This window comes from Ambystoma mexicanum, chromosome 2q (assembly GCF_040938575.1).
Source record: "Ambystoma mexicanum isolate Mex_15411 chromosome 2q, UKY_AmexF1_1, whole genome shotgun sequence".
Taxonomy (NCBI): domain Eukaryota; kingdom Metazoa; phylum Chordata; class Amphibia; order Caudata; family Ambystomatidae; genus Ambystoma; species Ambystoma mexicanum.
The window spans coordinates 865,978,991-866,002,802 of NC_090924.1; the positions used below are offsets into that span (position 1 = coordinate 865,978,991).

Genomic DNA, 23,812 nt, shown 5'->3' on the forward strand with positions numbered 1-23,812 from the left:
GTCTCCAAACAGATATTTCAGGAGAGAGAGAGACCGGGACAAGTGTTATTTTCTGAACAATATCAGCAGCCTTGCTCCAGAACTAGGCGATTGGAGGACATGACCAATACATATGAAACACATTCGCATGCAGGTCTCCACATTTCAAACATTCCCCGAAGCAATTTTCTGTAATCTTGGCCATCTTAACAGGGGTATAGTGCAATTGATTAAGGATCTTGAACTGGTTCAAACGTAAGCCGGCATTCATGGATACCGTTTTTGTCAATTGGTAGTATTTATGCCATTTTTCCACGTCTATGCTTGTGCCCAGGTCTAGTTCCCATGTCACTTTAATAGTGTTCAGGGATTGGGAGGGTGTTTGTACTAGGGCGTATAGTCTGGAAACTCCTATCTTAGTGCCCTCCCCCATGGTCACTGCTCGTATACATTCGTGCGAGATCATCGAGGGGACATCGGCCATTTCCTCCCGAAGGCAGCCCTCATGCGATAGTATTGTAACATGTGCAGTTGCCCACCACCAACAGTATTTACGAAGTTGCAAGACTTACATATTTACCCTCTGGATACATGTCTTGCATCTTCAACTGTCTACCTGGGTCCCATGTTCTCTGTATTTCCTCGTCAAAAGTCTGGGATATCGTGGGGAAACACCAAAGCGGAGCCTCAGGGTCATATGACACTTCTATGTTGATTCTTTTCTATTGGGATATGCATGGCAGTATCTTCTTGGTTATACCAGTGCCTGGCGAATTGGGCCTGTGCTGCCAAATAGTACGTGTCCGTACTGTTTTTAAGGGCCAGTAGGGGTTTGTTCAAGGTGAACATGTCTACTGTGGCCAAGGTTGAGGACGTGGCTGAGACCGTGGCACCTGTTCTTGGCATGCAAATTGGTCAATCTTTGTTTAATCATTTGTTCCCCATTATATAACGTTGTGGCTGCACAGCTGGAGACAGGGAACCTGAGGCCTTTAGCTGCACCATGTAATGAGGTTGCCACCGCTGGGCGCTGTTCAACTATGTTAAATTGAGATTTTATGACAATGCAGAGCGTGTTGATCCAGACAGGGGCACGCCGCCGTAGGAGATAAGTGGCTGACCGCCAAGAAGTCAGGGTGAGTGGCCAGTGTCAAATGTATTTGTCCTGGTGAGTTGCGGTATATGGACAAGCTGGCCTGTGCCCCAGACACTTCGGTGCAACGTGATTGAGAGGCAGCACTGGTGCGGACTGGTGGGAGGGCTGTCCGCCCCACCACAGGTGAGTCCTGTGGGTTGATCCCCCCATGGAGCAGGAGGGAGTAGGGGGGACAAGGACCAAGGCTATATCAGCTGCAAGCACAGTGTGTATAGAAAAGTCAGGGCACGGTGTGGCAGAAAGTCTGCAGCTGCTGGTGACCCCCATATCATAGGGCTGCTCTGAGTCCTCCGCAATCCGTTGCGAAGTGCCGGAGCCTTAAGTAGGGGGACCGCTGCAGGAGTTTAGGGCACCAGAGAGCATCACAGGCTTGTACTTGCACGGCTCGGGGCTCCAGCTCCGGCGGTGCCTGGCGTGGCGATCCTGTTCTCAGAGTGGATGGTGGAGCACAGCTCAGGTCCCCCCCCTCACAGCAGACAGCTGCGTGGTGTGCATGTCGCACAGGCCGGTCTGGGATGAGGCCGCCGGCTGTGGGCTTCCCGAGAATGATGAAAGGAAGTCCTGGCGAGGCAATACTTTGTTAGTTGGGCGCTGGTGTCTGTATCTAGTTTTATCCACGATGGAGAATATGTTGAAGGATATTATAAGCTGGTAGGTCAGAGCTTTCTCAGACTGCAGCCATCTTGTAGCCGTGCAACAGCGTGCCACCCCTAGGTGTGATTATTTAAGATGTAAGTATTGCAGCACTGCAGTATAGAAGTGGAAACAGAAGAACTGAGATCTCAGGGTGTGAAGACAATGTAAGAAATGTGGACCATTGAAGTACAAGGGGAGGGTTTCCAGCTCGGATAGATCAGTGAGAATGTCAGGAGTGGCACAAGCACAGAGTTAAGAATAGCTGAGGCAGGTAACTGAGCAAACAGTAAGCACTCACATTATAGTAGAAGGAAGGAGGCAATAGTCCAAGGGGCGAGTGGTTGAACTGCCCAGCATCGTGGCACAATATTTGCCTGTAGTACGGAAGGGGGGCCATCCGAGCCCAGTCAGGCACAGACAGGGCCTTAGATGTGGGCCTTTGTTGTAGTGGCCGGCTCCCGCCTCCCGGTGCTCATGATTGGTTGAAGTAGGCTGGAGGCAGGGAGCAGGCTTTGGGCAAAGCATGGTTTCACTGCCCAAGACAGGGGTGCCCATTTTAGAAAGTGCCCACGGTGCACACTTTCAATGCAGGCTATTTCAATTTTGCCAATTTAAAGCAAGTAGAATATCATACATGCAGCAGAAAGTAAAAGCTTTCAATTAGTTTCACGCACACGGCGGATGAAATGGTAGTAAGCTGAGATTTATTGGTTTTAGAGATGACAAGATGAAAGGGAAAGTGCCCCGTGATTTCTGAACCCATATTGGGCTCATCTTCCAGGATAATCTGCTCAGTGGTGGAGGGGGCTTGAGGGAGCTGGACAGAGCACGTTGGATCATCCACTTCATCTGCAGGGAAATGATGGATGAGGTTGGAGTTGATATCAAAGGAGAAGTAGCGCAATGTGTTGAGGAGAACCACAGAGCTCCTAACGGTGAAGAAAAGCACTGTAGTAAGGAGAAAGTTCAAGGAGTTGAGCAGCATGAGAGAACTATCAGAGAGAAGGCCTTAAGTGGAGGCTGGAAGGTTAGACAGGAACAGATGCACCCTATGGAGGGCTGTGAGTGTGGGAGGCGGTGGAGGCATGAGAACGTGGTGAAGCATCATGGTGGGGTAGGAATGAAAGAGAAATGAGGAGAGTACAGGAGGTGCATGAACAGGAGACAATTGCAACTGGTCGATGTCAAGTACCCCAAAACCAGGGAGGTGTATTGGCGCTCAACGTGGTATCAACAAGCTCCAACTTATGCTACTGTCCAGGCCTATCATGCACTCACATGTGAGGCCCAGAGTGAAGGGGTCTTTCCAGGACTTGCCAAGACATAGAGGACCTGAATGCACAGAGTAGAAGATTGGATTCAAGAAGGAGATAACCTGAATCTTCAGAATAAGAAAAGGACAAGAAAGCAGTATGGAGATGCACAAACCATTAAGACTGATGGTGACTGAGATATGGCAACACATCCATGAAGGGATTCTTAGATTGAGGGGTTAAAAATCCAGAGGCTTGTTGCTTAAACCTACAGTGAAGCAATTCTGATTTGTGGTTACATAGGCACCCTCTAGCATCTTACCACCTTGTCAACACACCAGTTCAGGGAACAGACTGAATACCCTGCCTGAATCTGGGGACACCGAGAAGGCCAGGTATGTCTCTTGGTGAATGAAGGCCACAGGGGTGGCATGGTGAAGACCCCCCTTCCTACTGCCATCTTCCCTTGTCCCCATTGTATGTTAGGGAATAGTCTTGCCACATTTTCATATGTGAATGATACAGGCTCACCAATTTGTCTACCAACAGAGTTTTCCTTTGCAGGTGAAAGACTTGAAATTTGTCTAAGGTCAAGCATTCCCTTTGCACCCAAGGGCATTGGAGAAGCAATTTGGTTCAATCATTGGGAAAGCAGGGAAGCTGTGTCCTTTCTGTACAATACTTTGCAGTAACAGTAGATTTGAAGTTGTTGTATTGGCCAGCTGAAGGCATGTCCAATGGATTCCTCATCTTGATAGATGCTCCTTCAGCACCAGCTGCTTGGAAAATTTCAACAGGGGGCGTAGTGCAGCTCAATGCCATCTCCTCGCCTCCTTGTTCTGACTCCAGCACTGTTACGCTCACGTGGTCTCCACAGGGGCGCCGAACGGAACTCGACGGTCCGATGCTGAAGGGCTCCACGTGCCCCCTCTGTTTGCCCCTTCCGTCACGAAAAGCAGATTTGCCTAAAATGTTAAAACAAAATGTTACCTAACCGCAAGGAGGATCGACTCCCACCTCCCGTGGCCTCCTTGTGCACCCCTCTGCCATGTCTCACCTTAATGTTATGAATGCCGGACTCTCCATCCTGCGACTGTATGCAGGGGTGCATAGCATTTCAAGGATCTAGTTACTTCACTGATCCTGAAGAGTTCCAGACAACTATAACTCAATGGGGTAAGTCTTTATACCAATGGTATGGCTTGCTTTAGAGTTCAAGTTGTAAAAAGTTCACTCTTGTGCCTCTTCTTTGCAGGTTTCCCCTTGGTACATAAAATGAAGCAGACTCCTCCCCAAGAAATGTTGAGCTGAATTCCAAGGTAAGTTTCCACACCAGCGTTATGCGATAATGTCTTAACATACACTATTGTTCTTCTGCGCAACTAACCTGCTGTTTCCTTTTCTATTCTGCAGGTGCGGTACCTCTGGGGTGGAGATAGCGTTATGATTTCTTGAGGGACCACAAGGAAATGCAGCCTTTAGGTGAGTAGCAGCGCTGCGTGAGATTTAAATGTCTTTAATGAGGCCCTTCCCCGTTACGCAGCTAACCTGATGCCTTCTTTGTGTTCGACGGGTGCGGCAGCTCCGGAGCGACGATCCTTCGATGGATCACAAGGGTGAGCTGCCTTCTGGTAAGTATTAGCGTTGCGCAGCATTGTAATGTCTTTAACGTCGTCTGCGCGGCTAACCTGGTGTCTTCCTTTTCAGCTCAGCAGAAGCAGAGACTCCCGAGCGATCGAAATGGAGCATCAGGTAAGAGTCTTGTTCAGTTTCTCCCCTCTCCTTTGCTTGCAGGTAGCTCATGAAAATCTGCACGGGTGTGGCTGAAGGCTGGCCTGAAGTTAGCAGACACGGTGAACGTTCCGCTGCAAGGGTGCAGAATAATGCGAAGCGTGTTCTGTTCTGAGGGCGTGGTTTAAATGGTCTTCCAGAAGTAGTCCCCAGGTAAAGTAGTCTCTCCAAACACACCCTATCAAATAGTTCCCAGGTAAAGTAGTCCTTTCAGTCTGCCTCAGACTGGTCTGCACGTGGTTCTCTTATTTTGTAACCTGCCTTGCATGAAAGGGCAATATGAGCCTGGCCCCAACGGCGCCAGGACAGATTCCAGGAAGCCCTTAGGCAATCCTTTGGGGGCCTTAAAGGTCCCCATGGGTGCCAGTACCCTGGGCAGGCTTGTCTGCACCTGTTGTCTGGGGGCAAGCACTGTGACAAGCACTCCTCGAGTCTGGATGCGACGTCAGCAACTTTACTTATAGCATGCACTATGCCCCCCCCACATGAGTTTCTATTTTTTTCTTCTGCCTGCTCAGTATGCCATTAGTAGGAATTTTCACTGCATCAAAATGTTCCCCAAGCCTTCAGGATTCAAGTGCTGTTGAGACTGCAGCTAAAAAATGTCCATTATGGACCTGCACATTGGTGTGTGTTGTCTAGGGTGGAATATGACATGGAGCAGTGTAGCTCATGTCAGTCTATGAACCTGGAGGCCTTGAGGGAACGCTCAGCCAAACTGCTGCTCGACTGACCTCCTTTTAAGTCGCCGGCTCAGTTGCCCACCAAATCCTAAGGATCTGTGTTAGAAACCTGAGGGTATACTGCCTCCTACTCCCCATGCATCATCTGTGCAGGTGGCCAGGGAAAGGTCCTCACTCTTGGATCCTGACCCTGGGGATGGACAAGCAAGGGAGGAGGATCACCTGGGTGGGGGTCTGCGGTCTGGGAGTGGGATGCCCTTGGGAGTCGAAATACCAACAAACAGGGTCAATAACTTCAAGTGGGAGGGCACGGACAAGCCGTTGGATTCCTTTTAACCGTTAACGGGAATGACGTGGTAGCACAAAAACAACGGTTTTATAGGAATGAAGCAATTCATTGGTTTCTATGAACAGATATGACTGACATGATAAATTGCTCAGACTGGAGTATAGGGCGGGGAGTGTTGGAGAAATAGAAGGCAAATCCACTTTGGTTTTTGTGAGCACAGAACTTGGAATTAGATTCTGAAGTGGTCTTGTTGTAGTCTGAACGACCTGGTAACGTATTCCTTTCTGTGTGTAATTCTTTTAATTGTTCCCATAGGACACATCAAATCGGAGATACTTATAGTTTAAAATGTGTGGAGAAGCCTGGTGAGCTAAAAGTGGGCCAAGGGGCCATTGAGAAGGGGGGGCTCTTATAAAAATAGCACACTCCTTTTCCTTCTGAGTGTGCGCAGGAGTGGTTTTAAATTGCAATATCTTCTTCCTTGGACTCGGGATATTTCAAAAGGGTCATGAGAGCCCTCATGACCACTTGGGTCGACCGGTTTCAATGGTGTTAATAGCTGTAGCCATCTTCGTCAGGACCAAGATTCAGGTGTAGAGCAGATCCAAAATAGTCCAGAATTGCTGAACTGTGGCAGGGATCTCCTCAATGTACAACTCGTGTGCTGGAGGAGTGTACCAAAATGATGCTGAAGCTATGCTACACAGCTGGGCCTCAAGAAACACGAGAGACTTCTCGTCACTGTTAAAGAGCATAAATGGACAGAAAGCAAATTCACCCTCAAACTCTGTCCCAGAACAAAAAGGGATCTCGCATTTCACCGAACTTTATCGACGACCTCTTAACTCATCTTCATCGCAATTCTCGTCGATAAATGCCCCATGGATCCACTTGTCGCACATCGAAGACATCCTGAAAGTTAGCACAAACTTAAAATCATCTAGGGCCCCGGGACCCGACTGGTTAACTAACCTAGATCTCAAGAAATTCCCACAAGCCTGGGCTCAAGCGATCAGCGAGTTATTCACCCACTGCCGGAAAACAAAACAAATCCTTCAAAGTTGGACAGGGGCAGTTTTGGTACCCATTTCCAAAAAGGGGGAAAGAGAAAGCCCAAGAAACTACAGATCTATAGTTCTACTCGACATCATTGGTAAGATCTCCGCATCCCTGCTGCTACGACACTTTAAAGGCTGGGCCTGTACTTCCCCAGGAGCCGACACCTTTCAAACTGGCTTTCAAAAGGGTGCCTGCACAGCGATAAACCTGCTAATTTTGAACATCATTAAAGCAAAGGTGAAGAGTGGAGCGCCGACGGTCCACATGGCAACGGTGGACCTTTCTCAGGCCTTTGACACTGTAGACCGTCAAAAACTATGGTCTAAATTAACTTCTTGGAAATGCCCGGGACCGATTCTTGACCCAATAATGGCACTTCGCTCATCATCCTCGTTCCGAGTGCGCCTAAATCAGCAAGGGCTTCTCTCAGACCAGATTAGCACGCAGCGTGGCGTAAAACAGGGCTGCCCTTTGGCTCCAGCCCTCTTTATTGCCTTTATTGGGGACTTTCAAGAATCTGAAAAAATGGTAAGATCCTTCCCACCAAAAGTTGGTACCTCCAAAGTGTCCAGATTATGGTACGCAGATGACCTGATCCTGATGGACCAGACGGCAATTGGCCTGCAGAGGCAACTCACAAACCTGTCCGCATACATGAAAAGCAATACTCTGCAAATCAACAAAACCAAGACAAAAATTCTGTCATTCTCCAAAACATCTAAGAAGAGTCAGGCCTGGCCATCCTGGTTCTTGGACAAAACTAAAATCGACGCAGTCACAGAATTTAAATATCTCGGAGTTCAGCTAGATAACACACTCAGCGAAAGATCCCTTCAAAATTCGCTGTGGTCCAAGATGAGAAATTTGACAGCGCAAACCCGCGCAGTGGACCGCAAATTCGGAAAGTTCTCATGGACGCTGGCGCTACAGTTCTACAAATCAAAAGTAGTCCCTGTGATTACATATGGAATGGCGGCCAACCTAAACCTGTCTGTGGAGTTTTGGTCTAAGCTAGAGGGATTCCTGTGGAAATCGGTGCTAGGCCTTCCAAAATCAGCCCCAATACCAGCCATCCTTGCACCCACGTCTTGGTCTACCATCCCTGGCTTCAGTGGTGATGTAAAGTGCCATACTGCTCTACAGAAAAATCCGGACGCCAAGTGCTCTCCCGATTTATCTGGTCGTGGCCGCCGAAATCAGTAAAGGATCCTGCAAGCCACTAGTAGAGTGGGTTGATAAAATACAAACAAAGCTGGAAGAAGTAAACTGCAACGAGGACCTGCTTATCTCCAATCCTGGGCGAGTTAAGACCAAACTCCTCCAACAAGACTGGATCAACACAAATGAAAAAATTCTCCAGTACAAATCTTTAAAACATCTCCCGCCAAGCCACAACCAACTAAAGGCCCCCCTGAGGTACTGCGAAAAATTCCCTGACAAGGAGCTGCGGAAAGTATATATGCGTGCTCGTCTGACCTTACGTCACACCAGGGAAGTTTTGGCAACCAGAGCTCTTGCGTCTGCTTCGAACTGCCACCTATGTTGAATTGTGGATCAAGTGGAGACAGTCCGTCTCCTCCTTACATCGTGCACAGCCTTAGCGCTGGAAAGGCAGGCTTACTTGGAACCACTCATTACACAGCCGTCAGTTCTAGACGAAGAAAATATATGGTTCCGGCTGATTGCAGGTGACTCCACCAGATGGTCGAGATTGGCAGCAAAATTATTGGAACTGGCCCTTAAAAAAGCCACCGCTCCAGGCGTCACTTCACATACGTCACCGGAAGAAATAGCCTTTCCGACTATCTGACTTTTAGTAATCTTTCGAAAAAGGATACATCTCGTTGATCCAGAGTGGTGTCCTGAGGAGCCCCTCCATAAGACAGAAAAAAATACTTCGACAGGGATTTCTTTTGTAAAACCGGTCGACCCAAGTGGTCATGAGGGCTCTCATGACCCTTTGCAAATATCCCGAGTCTAAGGAAGAAGATATTGCAATTTAAAACCACTCCTGCGCACACTCAGAAGGAAAAGGAGTGTGCTATTTTTATAAGAGCCCCCCTTCTCAATGGCCCCTTGGCCCACTTTTAGCTCACCAGGCTTCTCCACACATTTGAACTATAAGTATCTCCGATTTGATGTGACCTATGGGAACAATTAAAAGAATTACACACAGAAAGGAATACGAATAGCTGACCTGTTACCAGGTCGTTCAGACTACAACAAGACCACTTCAGAATCTAATTCCAAGTTCTGTGCTCACAAAAACCAAAGTGAATTTGCCTTCTATTTCTCCAACACTCCCCGCCCTATACTCCAGTCTGAGCAATTTATCATGTCAGTCATATCTGTTCATACAAACCAATGAATTTCTTCATTCCTATAAAACCGTTGTTTTTGTGCTACCATGCCCTTGGGAGTGACATGGTATCATTCCTTTCCTAACACTGACTTACCCTCCCTTCCCGCAACCTTCATGGGCTATTTTCATTCAGGCCCTATATTACCCTATAAATACCCATCAAGTACTGAGAAGCGGATGAAGCAACTAGGAGTAATACACACTTTCTATTACAAACACCACTATAGTACCTGGACGAAGAAGAGTATTAAGACCTCCAATACTGAAGGTCAAGCATGTTCCATTGATTGGATTAAGTATGGTCAGGCAAGACAAGTCTGCAACGCACACCTGAGTCCCCTTACTAGGGCTCATGTGTAGAAAAGTGGAAGGCCCCAACCTGCAAGAGGAGACGGAGAACGAGAAGCTGAGACTGCTGTGTTGGGAAGAGACTCAAGTCTGGATCCCGGAGGACCTGCAGCTGTTCTTTGCTGGACCGGGAACCTTCAGACTGGAAGGCAGGCAGCTGGGGCTGCCAAACAGTGGAAAGGAGGATGAAGGAAGAGAGATAGAGAGGGAGATAGAGAGGGAGATAGAGAGGGAGATAGAGAGGGAGATAGAGAGGGAGATAGAGAGGGAGATAGAGAGGGAGATAGAGAGGGAGATAGAGAGGGAGATAGAGAGGGAGATAGAGAGGGAGATAGAGAGAGAGAGAGAGAGACCGTTCCCAGACCGACGGTCCAAGTGAATGTGAACCATATTGAAACTACTTGGTGAGTATACTGAACACCGAACTGAAGTTAGCAAGTGCTATTTGAATAAGATCACAGCATATTGAACCCCAACTGAACATTTGAAGTTAAATGGACTTACTCAATGGCAGACTGTATGTAAGCAGCACTGTGGGCAAAAACGAAAAGCATATGAAATATTGAACAGTCAATTAAGTATTCTAACACAGTGTGAGAAAGGCCCATAATTCTATGGTAAAACAAAAGACTGATGTAGAAGAGTGTTACATTAACCAAAGTGCATACAAGTGTGAGAAGCCAGAAGCCTGAGAAGGTGCCAAACAAGGTTAAGAGAACTCATGGTTGCGTGACCTGTGATGGGTGGACCATGTGGTCTGACAACTGTGCCTAGACCAGGGAGTTCACCACTGTGAAGATCAGACATCACGAATCAAGCCAAGGAGAGGCTTAGGGTTCCCGGTTGCTTGACCTGTAGTGGGTGGACCGTGTGGTCTGACAACTGCGCCTAGACCAGAGAGCTCTAAATGATAACAATCAAAGGACATTGGAAATGTTTCCTGAAGAACTGTGAAACAATTGGTAAAGCAAGTGAGAAGGTGGGTTAAGTAGACCTATTGTTTTCTTGTACTGAACATTGAGCAGATGAAAGCATTATAAGTACCTCATATGAAATCTTAGGGAAGAGAACCTCCAGACCTCCTTTTTGCGTGAATTATACTGTATTGAACTTGGGAGGGGGAGCGGGCAAGGGGGGACCTCAAGATTTGACGGAACATTGTGAAGACAAACATCAACCGGAGCTGTGTTGAACTTGGGATAGGGAACCCAAGAAAGAACTCTGAGCTAAGAACAGCTGAGACTTTACATTTGAAAACTATTCTGTTGGCTAAAACCCATACCACGTTTTCTCTAGATGTGGGGATAAGCATGGATTTTTGACACAATAGTTTTTTTCATTGGACTTCCAGACAAAGACTTCCCTTAGTTTAATTAGGCTGGAGAAATCCCTACCTTAGTTATAGGACAGGTTAGGCCTTACACTATCCAGATATTTGAAATAAAACATTCTTTGAAACTTGAAATCTGTTGTCTGTATCCTCGCTTGATACCATGCCTATGTCACAGCAGACACCAAGGGAGCGACGTGGACTACAGGGAAGGCAGGCCACATAAAAGATCGAAAAAGAGGTCTTGCTCTTGCAGTGAGTCCCACCACTCTTCTTCCTCCTATTCTCAGAAGAAAAAGCAGACATGGGCATAATTTGGATTTGTTCGATGAAAGGGGTACGTCTTAGCCCTCCACCCGGGGCATTGAGGAGGGAGTGGAAGGAATTCTAACGTCAAATGTTGCAGTGGTATGAAAAAAACATGGCAGGTACCTCTTTGCCCTTTATCACGTTAGCAGGACTTTCGATGACCATGCCCTGCATAACCAGTGCAAAGGGTATTATGCCATCAAGCTCGACTACGTCGAAGCTTAAGAAGGTGCCGACATCGGAAGCTCCCTCTACATCTGCTTTTGGCATGCCTGTCAAATTTCCTATTTGGCACTGGCTCCATTGCTGGATTGGGGCTATGCCTGGCGCAAGGGCAGACTTTGAGTCTATGCGGTCCTTTTTCGATGATGAAGCGGACAACGTCCCCTTCGGAATGGAACCATTAGCGGGTGCAGGGTTCCACCCAGTACCAAACTTTAGGGCTGACCAAACATAGCACATGGAGCCCGACCGGGCCTTCCCGACGCAAGTGGTTTAGAGTTATCTCCCAATGTTTAACATCCGCAGATGGGGCAGTATATGCACTGAAAAACATAATTTCGTGTGGTCATCAAAAAATGATGATCACCCTGAGGGCTTCATTGAGTCCCTTAATGCAATATGAACTCACATATATTTCAGATGAGGTAGCACACTCTGAAATAGCCCTTGCATTCAATGAGGCTATAGCACAACCTATTCTGACCTCGTTGCAGCATCCTTGCTCTCTGCCAGCGCTTGACAGGGAGCTCAGGAAAAATAACAAACCCACCAGGGGAGATCTGTTCCTTTCCACGCACCCAATCCCTGTGGGGCACTTCAACGTCGAATCTGCCTATGGACAGAGATTTGAAAAAGACAGACACGCTAGCTAAGAAGATGTCTGCTTCTGGCAGCATGATGCTGAAGGTGGTTATTTCCTCCTGTGCCCTGACATTTTCACATGTCCTATGAAACATGACCTTTGATGCAGGCCTCTAACTTGCCCGAGAGTGATGTTAGAGATGTTTTTGGGACATTGTGAATCGTGGCAAGAAGGCAGTTTGACAAGGCCCTCAGGCTGTCCTCCACATGGCAGAATGAGTGGGAAGGTCCATGGGGACATCTGTCCTCAGTAGGATTGCATACCTTCGAGGGTCCAGTTTCTCATCTCCGGTAAAGTGGATGCTTCTTTTCAGGCCTAAGACTGAAGAACTTGCAAAAAATGTAAGGAGTCTAGGGTAACTGCTATATCACTGAGGCTTGCAGTCTGACGGCCTAACACAGCTTGCTCCTCATTCAGTACAAAGGGCAGAGGGTTCTGTTGCTACACCCCCTTTTCCTCAGGCTAGGTAAAGATGGAAGAGGTTTTGGTGCCCCGGGAGGTGCAAGGGACAGCCAGACTCCTTCAGCGTGTGCCTCGGGGAGCTGTCTTCCTTTAAACCTTTTTGAGTTCTCCTCTCATATTATTGCGGTTGGAGAAAGCGCTTCTGGGCATTTTAACAGGTGGCAGGAGATCATCTCTGACACCTGGGTTCTCCAGTTGGTAGAAGAAGGCTATTGGCTGCCATTTCTGAGGGGACCCCCCCTGTCTCTCTTCCACGACAGCCTGAACCGGAGCTCCAGGACGAGCTGTCATCCCTGTTGGCAAAGGGAGTAATGGAGGAAGTCCTGCGAAAGAGGACTAGGAAGTTACTCCCGTTATTTCTTGGCATCAAAATGAGGACTACTTTGTTCCATCCTCAAGCCTTGAACAGGTTCTAAGGCAGAGAACAAGTTCAGGATGGTGACTCTGAGATTCTCAATGCCCTATAAGTGTCATTGGACCTGCAAGACACCCATTTTCATATGCCGACCTATTAGGGGAAACAGGAAATGAGGAGTTCAGATGCTCCACCAAGTTGATGGCAATACTAGTGGTGCACTTTCTGAGATCTGCGGTCTTTGTCTTCCTGTACTTAGATGACTGGCTAATCATAGGTAAATGCCCAGAGAAGGTTTTGGGAAATCGCCAACACTTGCTACTGCGCAGCTTGGGCTTCTCTGTACATTTTCAGATGTCTCACACAATTCCAACACAGAGGCTCTAGTTCATCGTAGCCGTCCTGGTCCTTCGATGGGGGAAAAACTTCCTCCTGAAAAGTGTCACAATTATCAGTCACAGGTTTACAGAATTTGCAGAGTCTACCACTTTCTGCCTTTCTCCTCCACCTGGTCCTCATGGCTTTCTACATGTTCTTGATGCCAGAGGCCAGGCTTCAGAAGTGCTCCCTTCAGTGACTTCTACGAGGTCAGTGCTCGCAGTACTGGTGCCCTTCAGATATAGAGCCAGTGGCCAACAACCTGGCTTGGTGGGCCAACAGGGAGAACATGATGGCAGGGACAAGGTTCTGCGCACCTTGGCCCGGAGGCTCAGGTGGTCACAGATGTATCCCTGAAGGGCTGTGGTGCTAATTGTGGGGATCTGCAAGTACGCAACTTTGCTCATGGGTGGTTATATGTGATATAATCGCTGGAAATGGGTCCTGGAAATTTGGTCCTGGCGGACTGACATACAAACACCCTCCCCAACATATTTTAAGACTCGTACAATTATATAAACAAACTCCAGTCCTAGAATATTTGGGGAAAGTGTTGGATAAGGCCTTTAAAAAATATATATCGGGTCACCCTTGATGTTGTTTCCAGTGATTATATCACTGGATACCGTCCTGGGTAGAGTGCTGCTGGCACATCAATCTGCTGGAGCTGCGAGTGGTCAGACTAGCTCTTTCCCTCTGGGGTAAAAATGTCCTGTTTCTGAATGACAACACAGTGACAATTGTGAATGAGATGTGGACACAGAGAGCTCAGGTTTGTGGCTATAGACTTTTATTCAAAATAAAAAGGGGTTGGAAAATGCCACTCTCCCTAATCTAAGCGGTTTTTCCCTACCTCAACCAAAAACTAACGGTCTGTGAAATGTCAAGATGTCCAAAGCAAATATTTCATTTGTCTGAAATACTATTTTGGCCCCCACATTCTAAAATTAACTCTGTTGAAAAGGGTAATGTCTGTGGCCTTGAAAGTGCACAAATGTTCAAAAGGGAAGGCGTAACTACAAGTTCCCAATGGATAAAGTTCACAGTTCCAGGGGATTGCTCCCTTCCCCAAGTTTTCTCTTCAAGACACGTTAAACTCCTATGGGTATGAGTCTTCCTTGAAATTCTCTAACAACAAAAAAACAACTGGTAGATTAAAAAAATCTTGGCTGTTCCTCCCAACTTCAGAGAACACCTTTTGTACTCCCCTGCCAGGTTTCTCCACTTTAAATTAACTCTTTACTGCCTGGCGTATTCTCCTCCCAGGATTTTCTCCTGTGCTTCACTTGACACACATGCAAACTTGTATCTATCTTGCATTCATTCTGTTATTCCCCCTTTGAAAATATTGTGTTTCACATTCCCTTTTCTGTGCTTCATTTAAGTCTTTGTCCTTGGTAAGGTTGCTGAAGCACCCCAGTGTCCAAGTTTACCTCCTGAGGGATTATCTGCTTTCTATGGCACTCTTCGGTTCTCCCGTGGTAAAGGCATGCCAGTGCTTTGGTGTCCCGTTCCCACTTCCCAGGCTCCCTGACTTCTCTTGGTGGATTCTTCATCCTCTGCGGCTCCTGCTTGCCTGATGTTTGCTTGTCCGTGTTCATGCAGCATGGCTACTGCCCTCTGGTTCCCAGGATTGCCAGAAAGTCTTCCCTCTTCCTCTCGCAGTCTCTGTGGCAGACCGGCTCCAGCAGCCTTCTTCCTCTGTCCTTCTCCATGAGCCGGCTAGCTCCATAGTCTTCTCAGCAGCACAGTAGTCCCTCGGTCGATACTGAGATGAGGCTTTCCCAGGCAGCGCGTCTCTCCTGCCAGATGGTTAGGGTTTTTAAATGTCCCGGCACATATCATGCGGTCGCAACCACTTGAGCATGTCTTGTTTCTTGCTTTTACTGATCCTTATTGCTCCATTCAGCTTTCTCGTCACAGTACTTTCACATGTATGGAAATGGTAGTCAGTTTTTCTGTAGATTAGGTACAGAACATTGGAAGGTATTACCAGTAGTGTCGCATGGAAGTTTGAAGGGAGCTACTACAATATGCCATTAGAGCATGGGGAATGGAGGGGATATTCCTAAACGGTAAAGGAGGATACCATGTCTCATTCGATTGGGTCGTTTCACCCTGCCCATCCCACTATGATCTGCCCCCCCGCCATGTGGTCCTCCCTCATATAGTTGCCCACAGGGTCAGGATCAGGTAGCGGCTGCCATTCCTTAGCCACTTGAGGAGGAGCTACTTCTGGGGAGATAGTCATGACATCGCCAGATTCATCACACCATGCATTACTTCAACAAACAGGGAGGTTTGTGGTCTCTGCCCCTGTGGAAGGAAGTCATGCAGCTGTGGTTCTGGTTGCTGGAGAACAAAATCTCGATGTCCGCGGCTCATCTAGAGGGGACGGACAATGGATTGGCGGATGCCGTGAGCAGATAGGGTTTGGTTTCTCACAAGTGGGAGATATTCCAGAACACCATTGCGGAGATTGTCTCCCTTTGGAGAACCCAGTCAGTGGACCTGTTTGTGTCGAAGGAAAACTCCAAGTGTGAATGGTTCTGCTTGAGGGAATTTCCCCTGAGGGGGCATTGCAGAGTGCCTTCCTGCGGGAGTGGGTCTTTCGATCATCACTATACGACTCCTCTGATTTCAGTCATCCCGTTGGTTCTCCTCACTTTGAGGAGGTTCCAGAATCTCCTGTTGGCCCGAGGAGAACGTGGTACTCAAACCTTCCAGAGTTGGCCATTTGCCCACCTCGCTGGATTCCTCAGAGTGACCTTTTATCCCAGTTGGAAGGATGGGTGCTCTTTCATCCAAACCCATAGTCCCGCAATCTACATGCGTGGCTCTTGAGAGTCTGAGATACGAAGGCTGGGATGAGATGGAGGAGGTTTTGGATATGCTGCTGGCTGCATGCCGACCTTCTATTAGATCTATTTACGTGTATAGGTGGAGATGATTTGTGGCATGGTGTAAAGAGAGATGCAGACTCATTGTCATGCTCCACTTTGGTAGTTATGTAGTTTTTGTTGTCCCAGGCCGGACAAAACTTGCAGGTGGGCGCACAATAAAGGAGTATTTAACCTATTTGTCCTTGCTCAGGGGACTTGTTAATATGTTTTAACCAACCACTCTTTTTCTGGTTTAAGCCATAAATGTGGCCCTTTAAGCTTTTATATTTGGTGCCCATCAGACTTCTTAACCTGAAAGCAGCCTTCATAGTAGACATCACGTCAGCAAGGCATGAAAGTGAGTTGAGTGTTAAGTCAGAAGGAGTCTGACAAAGGGGTGGTATTTTAACTCAAGGTTTTTATTCAACAAAAAGGAAAAAGACCTTTCTTTCCGTTCAACTAAAAAGATTGCCCTACCCTTCTAACTCGAGTGCTCATCTTCAGAATAGTTGTCAAACTGAAGTGTCCATCCTCTGTCCAAAAACTATTCAACTCTGACCATACCACTAACAAAAAGGTATTTGGCAAACAAACAAGGAGAACCAGGAGAATGACTCTCTTGTCCTGGTTCATCCTTAAGGGCTGACTTCTAATAGTCTCTGCCAATAACTTTGAAAGGCCTTGTAACTCCTTCTAGGAATTCTTTGGGCTTGGTTAAATGTCCAACAATTCTTCTTCAGTGATATATATATATATATATATATATATATATCTTTGGCTGTCAATTCCACCACTTCTCTAATGGTGGGGACTACTCCTGTGGTGACTTTTTTGTTCTTGAAATCCATTGGGCAATTACTGTAACAAGGGAGATTACTACCGAGGTACTCCTCAGCCTTGATATCTTTTATATAATCACTGTGATGAGGGAGATTACTCCTGATGTTCTCTTCACTCTTAATACTCTCTCAGTAATTACTCTGACAAGGGAGATTACTCAAGAGGAGTTCTTCACTCTTAATACCTTCTCTGTAATTATTGTGATGAGGGAGATTACTCCCGAAGTACTCATCAGTATTGCCCAAACCCCTAATGAGGCTTCTGTGACTCCCATTAGCTTCTTTCTTGTGGGGCCACTTCACTGGTTCTTCCCAGGGTCTTAGTCTTCTTGCTTAATGCTCTCTGCGTCTCTCTCTGCTGCATTGCGTTGGCTCGGTGGCTTACTGGGGCTTTTGGTATCAGTGCTGTTGAAGGACCCCCACGGTCCACTGCCCCAATGTCACGCCAATGTTGACTTTTCTCCAGCTTTGCACAGGTCTAGTCTCCGCTCCATGACAGAGTTCTTCCAAGCCATCCACAACATCCCCCCCGACCGAGGACTAGCTTATGCTGCTCACTTCCTCATTCCCAGGTTTTAATCTCCTGAGGTTGACCGGCTTTATGCTAGGTTCCTTTTTCATTAAGTCCCCTTTGCTTTTTATGTCGTATACCTGAGTCCTCCCCAGCGGAGTACCAGAGTCCCTCTTATGTATTTATGAGGTATTCTTTATGCTTTCTTGGAGCCATCTCTTCTTAGCACTGTCTAGACTTGGAAAAAGGAGTGGTTTGCATTACTCCTTCAGTCTTCCTCTTCTCAGTACTATTGAGAAGTGACATATGATCACTCTGTAGGTTCTTCCTCGTGTTGTCATGTCTGATATAAGGAAAGGAGGAAGTGCTACAGTAACAGACAGTAGTCGTCTCCATGGTAAGACAGTTAAGGAGATCCATCAAGAAACAGGAGTCCTTGTCTCCATGAGGGGAGTCCCTCCCTGTGAGGTCGCGTGTTCTGCCAACTTTTGGAGAGTGGTTGCACAGTGGGCTCATCTCCCAGCCTGCCCCGTGGGGAGAAGTGACGAGATCCTGTTAATCATTACAGTTGCAAGTGCTTTCGTGCAAGCAAAAATTTTTGGATTTTTTTAAGGAGAATGTTTCCTTGAAAGTTGGACCTATGTTTCTTCCAATCTTTGTGTCAGAACTTCATATCTCTCAGGGTGTAGAGTTGCCTGTCTTTTTCTTGCCCCCTCCACCTTCAAATGAAGAGGAGAGGCTGCATAGGCTGGATCCAAGAGGGGATTATGATTTCCTCTGGCCCAGGACCACTCCTTTTTAGAGGAAGATCTGCTTTTCCTTGCTTTCTTGCAATCAAGTCTGAGCCAAGCAGTGACGAAGCAGAGCATCTCTTGTTGGATTGTTCTCTGCATGACATAATAGTATGAGAAAGCAGGAAAAGAAGTTCTGCCGGGTCTCCAGCCACACGCTCCCAGGGGTCGCGGTGGCTTCCTCGTCATCCTGCGGAGGGGTGTGAATGTTTAAGATATTTGTCAGGCCGCCACATGGGCTGCTTTTCATACTTTTTCTAAACATTATAGTCTGGATTTGGCCCGGGCAGCGGTGCCCACTTTGGCATGGCAGTTTTGCAGAGCCTTTCAGTTTAAGAGCTTTCAGCCCGCCTCCTTGTGCCAATTACTGCTTTGGGAATCAAGATAAGAAATCTGTGGAAAAATCCAATCCATTGAAGAAAAAAATACATAATGGTAGTGTTCCTTCAATGGATTCCTCTCCCACAGATTCCTCATCGCACTCCCTTCCACGCTCTGAAAACATATGGGGTGTACTTGTGGTGAGTGGTTGAACACTAATTTGTGCAGTTACAAATTTGAACATCTACTTACCTAGTCTTTGTTGTGGTCTACAATATTTAGTTCCTCACACAAAATGACAGAAATTAATTTTTTGCAAATTTCATGTGTCGTATAATGGGAACTGGTTCCCTCAACTGCTGAGGTGTGGGGGGCATAGTGCATGCTATAAGTAAGGGTGCCAGTGTCCCGTCCAGAGTCTGAATGCTGGCGTTGTGGCATGATGGTGTTTAGCAGCACACTGCCTCCTGTGGACATTCTCCGAGCAGTTGGCACTAATGAGAGTATATGTCAAGATTTGTGGTAGAAGAATCCATAGAAATAGCATTACCTGTAAGTAATTTTTCGCCTGGCCTAATCTGACGAAGGCCTCTGGATTTAAACTTGGTCAACTGCAGGTGTGAAATGGCTGTCTCCGCCTCCACCCCTCAGGGTACGTTTGTACTGTCTCAAGACTGAGAGCCATGTCAGACGATGCACCCTAAGGTACTTCCAGAGTGGGCATTGAAGCTCTTTACCTTTTTCCACAAGGAAAAAGGTGACAGACGGACCCGTTCAAGGTCACTGCCGAACAGAACGGTCCCCAGTCCGCAGAGCAAATCAAACGCAAGAAGCATCATCACAAGAGGTTTTGTTCACCCAGAAGTTCCTAAAAACATTCTTCTTCCTACTTTAAGAAAAGTCACAGCTCCAGGGACAACTCTGAGGAACAAGCACCACAGCTACCCTTTACCACCCAATCCTCCACATCGTAGTAATGAGGCCTTTAGGCTCAAGATGCCTGATGTCTTTGCCAAGGCCACAGGAGTATGCCCCACTCACTAGGGATACATTTTTGGCACAAATGGAAGGCATTTGCAACGAAGAGGGTGATCCCAAACCTTTTGGGCTTGACCCTTTGTGACCCAGGGAGATTAGAGACTTCCCGGAGGGATTTTACTGTGTTAAAGGAGACTTGCTGAATCTTGCGGCTGACCTGCAAGAGACAAGTGGCCTGTACACCTCTCAGAGGTTTGATATGCTCCCTGCACCTACTCCAGAGAAACCCAAGGCTTCTTTTCAATGCCTGATGGCGAAGGTGGTTGAAACCTTTGCCAGCCCATTCAAGACCCAAAGGTTCGATTCAAGCTAACAGACATTCTAAATGAAGGTCTGAAGACGGAGACCCTACTGCCCTTTATCCTGCAGCTGTGGCCTGGTACTCAAATATAATCTCCTTCTCTTTGATAGGCGCTTCTCTCACCTCATCAACTTCCTCTCATCTCCAGCTGTCCCCTACTCTCCTCCCTCGGCTACCTTGCCCTTTTTTCCTTCCTCCTCTGCTCCCTCAAAACCTCTGCATGGCGTACCTCTGATTTGTACCCCTCCCCGGAAGGTCTTTAAGGCTGGCAACCTTCTTCATCTAGCCACTCTCAACTCTCGCTCTGCTGTCAAACACTCCTCTGACATCTGCCGCATCCTAGAAGAACTTGACCTTGATGTGCCCGGTCTTACCGAGACCTGGTTCAAGGCCAGCTCTGTCACACGCTTTGACACTCTCCTCCCTGACGGCTACAAGATCCTCTCTGCCCCCAGATCCACCTGGCACGGAGGGGGTGTAGCCCTGATCTCCCCCGAGTGAATTCCTGTCTCTTTAATCCCCACTGAGTCTTATTCTTCTTTCGAATGCCTCGTCTGCAGGCTCTCTCTTCTAGACACTCCTTTACTGTTGCTACTCTCTACCGGCCCCGTGGTCAAATCACCTCTTTTCTCTCTGCGTGGTCAGACCTTTTCTCCTCCCTCCTGGCCTCTACCACTCACCTCTTCCTCCTTGGTGACCTCAACATCCATCTTGATTCTCCCTGTTCCTCATCTGCGCTCTTTCGCTAACTCTGCGATTCACTCTCCCTCTCTATCCTCCCCCCTGACCCGACTCACTCTACTGGTCCCACACTTCATGTCTTGATCTCTTTGGTCTCGCCCTCTCTACTTCCCTCACCACTCCTCTCTCTTGGAGTGATCACTGCCTCCTCTCCTCTCATCTTTCCATCTCCTCCCCTCAAGCTAAGCCTACCCCAAGATTGCCATCCACCTTCTCAGACATCCATCCCATGAAGCGTGTGTCAGTCGAGGATTTTGCTGCCACCTTCTCCCTCCCTCCCCACCCCCCTCTTCCACCCCAGGCTAACTTACACCCTGACACAGCCCTGTCTCCACTCTACTCCTCTATTGCTGCTACTCTTGATGCTCTTGCCCCTGTCATGAGGATCAGTTTGAAGTCCAAAGCCAAGTGTAATTCTTGGTATGACTCTGATGTAGCTACACTTAAATGTAAGTGCAGGGCAGCCGAGAGGAAATGAAGGGCTTCTTGCTTATCCTTCGACAAACTGGCCTGCCTCCTGCTCCAAAGGCAATACTGATTCTCTGTCTGCACCAAGAAGCGAGTCCACATTCAAGCCCGTGTCTCTGTGGCGTCTAACAACTCAGCTGAACTCTTTAAAATCTGCAAGGAGCCAGCCAACCTTGCTGCAGTCTCCACCCCTCCTCGCCTCCCAGGCTCTTTGCAATGCCCTTGCCTCACACTTTATCTCTAAAACCCAGGACATCTTGTCCACCCTCTCCTCCTCTCCCCCTCTCCTTCTCTGCTTGCTGAACCACCTTCAGCTACCCCACTCCTTTCTCCTCCTCTCTTCTCCCCTGATGAGGTCGCTAGACAAGTCCGATCTATGAAAGCCTCATCAAAAGAGGTTCATCCCTGTTCCTCTAAAACCATTAAGGACCACATCGACACCCTTGCTCTGGCCATTTTGCGATAATTGGGCCAAGTTTTCTTTTTCCCTATAAGGAACACACATGTTAAAAAGCTGTTCAAAATGCAGTCAAACATTATTTTTTAATTCAATTTTGAAGCTGAAAATGGAAAATTCTTAAATGTTCACACATGGCCATCTGCCTTAGAATGTTAATGTGACTTTTTCAGATTTTGTTCATGGAAGAGGTCAAGATGTACTAAGAAAAGCTATTTCAAATGGATTGTGTCCTCCAACGCATTCCACATCTTTGACATGTAATGTCCACAGCTGTGCACATTACATGTTGAAGATGTGGAATGCGTTGGAAGAACATCCATTTGAAAGAATGTTAACAGTTGGTAAGTAACTTGTTCTTTTGGAAACTTTGTAGACAATTCGTCTTAACCTTAACTCTGCAATGGCTTAAAAGACCAGGGCTTATATCGTTCACTGCAAGTTGGGTAATGCATGCATGTTTTTCAGATTTGGGAGGGTGCAAAAGGAGTCCAATAGCAAAAACGGTTTCGGATTAACAGTTTTTTTTAATTGTTTGTTGGTTATAATTAATTCCACCTTAATGTATTAAAGAAATAATTACTCAAACTGCAAAAACCATACAATTCTTAAAATCATTCACAAAGTATTTTTTTAAATAACCATCGTTCGTAAACAATTAACTAACACTAATACTTTAAACACAATTTAAAAAAATACTAAAATAAGGAGAGAAGAGTAAAGAGAGAGACCAAGTGGCTGCAAGGAGAAAAAGAAAAATACCTGCACCTAATCATTGTTACTAACCATTCTTTTGTTATATATTCTTCCTAAGTGCATATTCTTTCAAATTCAGACTATACAAAAATTTAATTACTGAGACCACTAAGATTGTTTTTTGGTCAGAAATACTTTTTCTCCAAAATAATTCACAATCGATATCCCTACAGGTATCAAAGTAATTCTTGAAATGCAAATACCTCATCGATCTCAAATTCAGTCATTCAACTACTAGATGCTCTAATGTTTTCAACAGCCCTTGTGCATTGTTTCAATAAACAATTTTCCTTCTGACCATGACCTCTTTAGTCAGGCATAGATTCCAACGAAATCTAATGAAATCGTCTCTGATTTTATCACGGGGGAACTTTATAACATAGGGGCCTTAGGGATACATAACCATGCATTTTTTCCATGTTATTGCACCAGTCACCCTCAAACAGTTTATTTTTAGTCCTAACTGGGTCCCTGGCCATGTCCTCCCTTGTAAGATTTTTTTGTTTGCCACGTTTGGTGAAATCATTGAGGATGGGCACCAACCCTGCCTTCATCTCCTCTGCAATTGAATGATACATGCTGTTCGCGGTCGACTTGAGGAACTCCCCGTAAGGGGACATAACACACCATTGGCCTTACACTTTTAGAGGGATGAGGCCAAATTCATGTCAAAGTCCCGCCACAGTGAGTGAGTTTGAAATGCCCAAAGCCTTCCACCAAGTTACACCTTCTGTCTTGGCCAGATGCTCAAGTGCCCAATCATCAAGACGCTCTATGCCATAAAGCAATTTAGGGCTAATTGTGCCTTTTGTAAAAGCGAATGACGGGCACCAGTGAGAATCTACAGAATTTGCTCTTAATGCATCTCATTTGAGGGATGTAAAAATCTGCTTTCGCTCTCAAGAGTATTAAGATGCAATCTATCTGGAGAATTTGTGAAAGGAAAACCAAGGTATGTAATTGAAGAGACCCGAATCAGAGCGATGCCATTAATTGAGAAGTGCAACTTGGCATTACCTTTTTTAAGTTGTTTTCTCTGGCAAAAGTCTCAAGGGCCTCTGCAAGCCAGTTTGGGTACAATCTATTAAAATAGTCATCGGCGTAAGCCATCCAACAAACTGCCAGGTTCCCTATTTTCGGTGGTGCAAATTAAGCTGCTTCTTACTTCAGAGGGAGGGTGCCAAAATGCATCCCTGCCGTGAGCCATTGGCAGTAGTTATTTTTTCTGTTGGGGAACCTTCCTGATTTAACCGAATTCTCACATTGGAGCCCTCGTGTAGCTCATGTAGCTTCTCAATTAGATTTAACAGCCCTCCGGGCATGCCGGGGACGTCATTTGGGGGTTGCCAGGGGTTGCACCTGCGACCGCTGAGCTCCCCTTTGCTACCCCTGTGGTCTTCCTTGATACCCTTAAAAATAAAAAAGAAACAAAACCGAAAAGAATTTTATTTT

The 23,812-nt window shown here is 46.8% G+C and overlaps 1 protein-coding gene across 6 annotated transcripts in view; it reads left to right on the top strand.

Annotated features, from left to right (window-relative positions):
• The window catches only part of MPP7 (MAGUK p55 scaffold protein 7), a 1,979,219-nt gene that overhangs the window by 1,521,377 nt on the left and 434,030 nt on the right, over positions 1-23,812 (top strand). The gene's annotated exons all lie outside the window — the stretch shown is intronic.